Source organism: Montipora foliosa, chromosome 1 (genome assembly GCF_036669935.1).
Source record: "Montipora foliosa isolate CH-2021 chromosome 1, ASM3666993v2, whole genome shotgun sequence".
Lineage (NCBI taxonomy): Eukaryota > Metazoa > Cnidaria > Anthozoa > Scleractinia > Acroporidae > Montipora > Montipora foliosa.
Genome location: NC_090869.1, coordinates 58,530,001 through 58,536,664, shown reverse-complemented (window position 1 = coordinate 58,536,664; position 6,664 = coordinate 58,530,001). Strand labels below are relative to the sequence as shown.

Sequence of the window (6,664 nt, the reverse complement as noted above, 5' to 3'; positions counted from 1 at the left end):
GAAATCACCTTTTTAAATTGTTGACTCGCACCGCGCTTGATAGCGAAAGCAGTGTTAAATCGACTTACAAACTGAACGTTCAAAGAAAAACATTTTTATTGAATTCTATTTTCAAACCTCTTGTCTAATAAAAAGTAATTTCTGTATGAAAACGGATTCGGTGTCAGAACTAAAAGTGCTAAAGAAATATATATAAGTGCTACACGGCCAACGTTTGCAAAAACCTAATCCTTCCTTGTACTTGTACAAGTTCATTGCCGTGACTTTAACATCATCAGTTTCCACGGCTTGCCCCCGTCTCACCTTGTAGCTCAGTCGGTAGAGCAGCGGTGATCTAAGCTGAAGGTCGTGGGTTCAATTCCCACCCTGGTCAGAGTTTTTCTTTGTCCTTGTGTGAGCCCATTTCCATTAGTAGGGCTAACGCTCACATGGTTCACATGGGGTAGAAACGTAGCACTTCACATTACTCTCTAATCAGTTAAATCTGTTAAAACAATTTATGGCCGGGTGACGCTAACATGAAGAAATATGCAGATCGAAGAGAGTTTGATACGATAACGCTGAAAAGGCGGAAAAGGTTCTTCAAAATATGCAAGCTACTTGACAGAAATTGACAAGCATATAAAAATCCCGGGGAGATCTCGAGCCTACGGCTGGAAACAGCTTCTACATTTGCTCCAACATCCGTTCGATTTTGTTAAACAAAGATGTTGAAACAGTTCCATCTCGTTCGTGTCGTATAATGTGGCCGAGGTATTCTAGAAATAAATCGATACGGGCGGTTTCAAAATAGAAATAGAGATTCAGTGGCGTAGCCAGGATTTTTCAAAGGGGGGGAGGCGGTCACACAATGTCAAACAGAGGGTACTCGCCAGATTGTGGCGTTTTCGCCACCTGAATATTGTAGGTTGTTTGCGTTAAAAAAGACTTACGAAGGGAATGGGGGGGGGGGGGGGGGCGTCACCCCAGGACCCCCCTAGCTACTCCTTTGGAGAAGAAAGTTTCACATTTATACGCTCGCGTTGTGGTCAAAACCTCAAATTTGATGATTTCACGTCATCGTTGTTGGGTGCACATTACCGCAAAAATATGTGCTAAAATGCGTGCAGTACGATTATCTTTTTTTCCTCTTTTAACCAATGACATCGTTGTTTTGCGGTGTTCTCTTTGACGGCTGCATCGTAGATCTTCCTGAAGTCCCTCATTACCTTCCTATTCTTTGATCGCATCTGACGTCACGGCGGCCATGTTGGTGGAAAGAGGAAGGTAAGCGCTTTCCGAGCCAATGACCCAACAAGCCGGTGTTTATCCCCCGTTTCCGTAGCGTTAAGCGACTAGGAGTATTTTTAACTCCCCCCTGGATGGGATGCTAGTGCATCGCAGGGTTACCCCCAGCATTTCGCTGGTATCCCATTTATATACACCTGGGTGAAGAGAGGCACCAAGGGAGTAAAGTGCCTTGCCCAAGAACACAACACAGTCCCCGCCCAGGGACCCGTTTCTCGAAAGTCTCGAAAACTTTTTGGGCCCGAAAAGCCATCTGTGAAATAGCCAACCGCTTGTTTTGGAAACCCAATCTTTTAACATATTTTCAAGGTAACAAAAATAAAAAGAACTGTTTGACGAATTCAATTCTCTCCGTTCTTGAGATACAAAGGGAATTTTGACACCCGAAAATGGCCCGTAAAGTTTCGGGACTTCGAAAAACGGCCCCCAGGATCCAAATCTGGACCACTCGCTCCGGAGTGTAGCACCAAGAAGCCATGAAGCCACCGCGCCTCCCTTTCGTTGGTGGAAAGAACAATATCAAAATTGGAAATTTGACGCTATTGTTACGCAAAACTTGAGCTACGTTTTTCTATTGTGTGGGGCACCAACATGGCCGCCTTATCGCGTGAGTGCAATCAAAGAAGAAGAAGATTGAGACTCGTGTTCTCTTTCTACAGGTGAATGAATAAGATGGCTAATGATTCCTTGGTGAAGCAAAATGACACGTTGCTTGAAGGACGATTAACGACGTTTTCTCCAACGGAGTGCATTGCTTGGATTACAGTGCTTTGTACTTTAGGTATTGCTACAGTAACGTTTAATGGCCTTGCAGTCATTGTTTACCTCAAAGAGCCCAGTCTTCACAAGCGTAGCATGTACCTGGTGATCAGCCTGGCAGTTGCAGATATGTTTGTTGGAGGAGTCTCGCTAAGCATACGCGTGTTCAATTCAGGGCGTAATTGCAGCCTTTGGGAGAGCTATTTATCGCCAGACGGGGAAAGTATGCTAGTTGCGATCGGTTTGTTCTTCGTAGTAGCCTCGGTGACAAACCTTACCGCTATTTCTTTGGAGCGAATGCACGCCACGTTTCGTCCATTTAAGCATCGTATCCTTAAAAAGTGGATCTTTCGCGCATCTGTTGCGGCCACTTGGTTTATAGCTGTGATAAACTCCTCTTACATGTACCTGGATGTCCTTTCTAAAGTGAGAGGTTCTTGGGAGTTTTACCTACCTTTGTTAATAGGGCTCTGTTGCTTTATTATCAGCCTTTTTTCGTATTTGTCGATCGTTCTTAAAGTGCAATGTGGAACTCATCCGCACAACCATGGTGCAGTTAATCGAGAAAGAAAACTGACCAAGACACTATTCATAGCGACAGTAGTATCTTTGGCATTGATGCTGCCGTGCAGTCTTTCTTATTTTGTCAAATTCTCGAAAACGTCTCATGCCTATTCCAAAAAAATAAGTCATTTGCATTTCTTTGTGGTTTCTTTAAATTATGGCAATTCTCTAGTCAATCCCATTTTGTATGCCTATAGAATCCCAGAATTCAAAAGAGCTATATATTCATTTTTTAGGCTATAGACTTTTCTTCAGTGACTAGTAACTTTTACGACTCTTGCTTCCGATCGTCTTAATTTCCTTGATTTTGGGTATCAATCTATCAAAGAGTTTGCACGGTCCGTCGTAGTTCTAGATGCTCTTGATTTCGTGTTGGACTCTCCAGCACTAAACAGTTTGCTCACCGTCACTTGATGTCGACACCATCAAATTTGCAGAGCTGTTTATGTCATATAAATGCTCATAACGATCAACTTTGACTGAAAAAGGTCACGACATGGAATAGTTCAACAGTTAAAATTCCCTTTGAAAAATACGCATCATTTAATTTAAGTAACAACTACTTAAAACCCCAAAACTGCGAAAGAACAAAACAAAAATCAGGTTAACTTTTTGATGTGGATTAAAAACAAGTATTTTACTGATATTTTTAGTGTTCCCGGCCTCGAACTTATGTGGACAATTTGAGTAATTTTCTCTGACAGGTACTTGAAAAATACAAATAACTTGCACGGGATTCGAACCCATAACCTCGTCTGCGATGCCTGTGCAATGCTTTACTGATCTAGGATCGAAGCCATTCGGATGGGAGCAGGTCAATTTGTTGAACTCATGTGTTCTTGTGAAAGCACTCGATGAATGAAATGTGTGTATATAGTTTGAAGTGTGAGTCATAGATGATGACGGAGAAATGTTACTCACACTCGATCGGCATCTGGACATTTTAAGGAATTGTTTCTTATAGCCACCTGAAAAATCCAGGTGGCGTCAACTGGAAGACTGGCTCTGCAATGATGCTGGTGCAATGCTCTATTAACCTGAGCTATGAAGCCACTCAGTTGGGAGTAGGTTAATTAGTTGGGTTCATGTTCTTCCGTTGGGCTCATTTTGTTCCCGTAGCACAGCTGGTAGAGCGTTGCTCTGGGATCGCAGAGGTCATGTGTTCGAATCCCATTGACGCCATCAAAAAAATGTCCGGTGTCTATTAGAGGCAATTGCTTAAATCATAAAACTGTAAAAAACGAAAGATAAAACAAATAAAATCCAACGATTGGGAGTTGTCATGATGACTCCATTATCAAGGGAAAATTATATCAGATAAATAAATTCAAATTACAATATTTAAAGCGATTTTTGGCGCGAGAAATTAACAAAGGTGCGATTATAATTTAAGATACTTTCGCACGAATGGAGTCTAATATTAATAGCACGTTGAGATTTGGCGTTAAAGCTCTTATGAAAAGCACTTTATGCACTAAACAGTGCGAGAATTACTTCTCCCTTTCTTTTAAGTAGCTAGGGCCCAATACTTTTTCAGTCGAGATTTATTTCCTTGTACTCAGACTGAGCTACTGCCTTAAACGGTTACCAAAGAGGAATGGCTTATACCAAAAAACCGAGGGTTCCACTGTTCCCAAGGGTCTTTTTCAACAACTCAATATGAGTTTCAACACCAATCCTCGACATCCAATTTTTCATCTTCTTTAGTCCAACAACGACTGAATTCTCCACCCTATCAAAATTCCAACTCGTTTTATCCCGAATCTCAAAGGTTGATCTTTTTTCTTCCTTTTCAACTTATTATACCTGCCTGTCATCACTTGGTACTGCAGTGTCAATCAAAAGGCAGTATTTTCTTGACCTTTTCTGTCAGTATCAGATGACCTCCATTAGCTGCCGGCACGTTGGCGCATTCATTTTAAAATTTTAAACGTTTGAGGTAATACACGGGTTATCCCCGGTTTATCTTAGAAACTTCTCTTCGTACACCCTTAGGCCCTGTTTACAAGCAGATAGAGTAACCCTACTGCTAGGGTTACCCTAGCAGGAGGGTTAAAGATAGCCCGGGTTTACAAGCAAAATTTTCCAGGTAGGGTTACTCTAACACCAGGGACAACTTTGTGTGCTTGGTAACCGCCAGCATCGCAAACACAATGGAAACCGTTAAAAAGTTGTTCCGGGTAGGCGTGTTGTCCCTAGCAGAGCGTTTACAAAGCAGCTAGGGTTACCCTAGCGCTTGGGTAACCCTATCACTCAGATAGGCCGGGGTTACCCTAGCGCCAGGGTAGCCCTAGCTGCCTTGTAAACACGTCGATTAAAAAAAAAAAACAGAAATGTGTGAGTGCTAGGGTAACCCTAACACTAGGGTTACCCTCCCTCCTTATAAACAGGGCCTTAGAATGAATGGAACCTATCTATTAGATTGCTACGATCACTGCCCATTTGCCCAACAGACAAGGTTGATGGGCTAGTACTGAATGTCTGGAAAAGTGATGAATTACCAGTTTAAAAATTAATTTTCATAAAGTTATGCTTAATATAAAAAAAAAATACACGTTCAAATGCTGCCCAACCCTCACCCTCTTTGTACCCCTTTGGTAAAGTGTATTGCATGATGCTGTGGAATGCAATACTGAATCAGTGTAACAGATGGAGCCTCCCCTCCCACGATTCTTTCTTCGAAGTTTTTCATGGTGGCCAAGTTGATGTATATTCAAGAAGAGATTTACGAATGCAAAGACACAATTTACAGGTTGCCAAAGTCCACTATGAGCTCATTTCGTGAAATCCTGAGTTTTGCAGTTTGAGACTGAGTACCTTCCTGTAAATTTTTTTCCTTTACTGGCTTGTTCCTGGACAACATAATCTTTTTTTTTTCTTCATTTTGTTTCACTTCGCAATATACAGTTATCCCTTTTTTCCCCAAAATAATAATTTACGTCTTTCTGCAGGTGCCAGATAGCATTATATTTTTGGTCCATTGGGATTAGTCTTTACATTTGGAGTCGCTTTGTTTTCTGTCTTAAGTAATCTCTGCTCAGATACCTGCAGATGGAACCAAAGCTTTAACGAAGTTAAAAAAAAGTGACAAAGATGCATTGGGGCCCATCGCACGCCTTTTTCAACTTTTTGGGCCTCTTCACCCTTAACAGGACAGTTTAATTTGTGGTCTTACCCTACACGAAGGAAACGCAAAAATCTGCAAAAACCGGGAAATTAAGTTTTTCAACTCGGCACTGTCATTCCCGGCCCTGAACGCTCCTCATTCAACTAATTTCACCAATAGAATGGCTCCTCCACTTCCCACTTCCCATATAATCCTGAAACTTTATACGTCGATCAAATCGAAACTTCAACACCCCCCCCCCCCCCCCCCCCCCGGGCAAACCCCGGGTATTTGACTATTTTCTGTGCCCGGGGAGTCGGAAATTTGACCTTCCCCTCGGTGGGGTGCACGTGAGGAAAATTAAACAAAGGTTTCAAATGATTTTTTTTTCGGGCGCCGAAGTCGCGAACAGCTTTAAACATGTGTTTTGACAAGATGGAAGACTTTAAAGGAAGAGGTAAAGCATTTGTGACCGATTGGCTTACAAAAAAGGTCTTCAAAAGTTGTCTTCAAAGGAATTTTGGCTGCGTAATTCGTGAATACAACATGGTACGTTTTCATACCCCCATTTCATTGTTAAACCTCTGAAAGCTACAAGTTTCTGTTAGAGGTAATCAACCGACACCGAACAATTTAAAATACATGCAGTCGCAAACGCCCTAAGCTCTGTTGTTGATAAGTATACAGCACCCTCGTTAAACAACCTTTGCCGTGTTTCGGAGTTAGAGCAGCTTATACTTGCTTTTTGACATTGTCCAACGTAACTAATTCAATTTTCAAGGCCCTATTAATAGTTTCATTCTTAAAGTTGTGATTTTGTAGTAGCTTAAGTCTGGTAAAAACGGCATCAATCATATAAAGTGGGGAGAGAAGTTTGAACCAATCAGTGAGTTAAGTAATGCAAAACCAAAGTAATTCACTAATTACTTTCGACACTCAATTGAAAAC

The 6,664-nt window shown here is 41.7% G+C and overlaps 1 long non-coding RNA gene across 1 annotated transcript in view; it reads left to right on the top strand.

Annotated features, from left to right (window-relative positions):
- LOC137979438 (uncharacterized) overlaps nucleotides 1–3,904 on the top strand; it is an 8,275-nt gene extending 4,371 nt beyond the window's left edge. Inside the window, exon 3 of the long non-coding RNA XR_011118334.1 lies at nucleotides 1,947–3,904. This is a non-coding gene — a long non-coding RNA (uncharacterized lncRNA). The remainder of the gene's footprint in view (nucleotides 1–1,946) is intronic.
- Nucleotides 3,905–6,664: the final 2,760 nt, after the last annotated feature.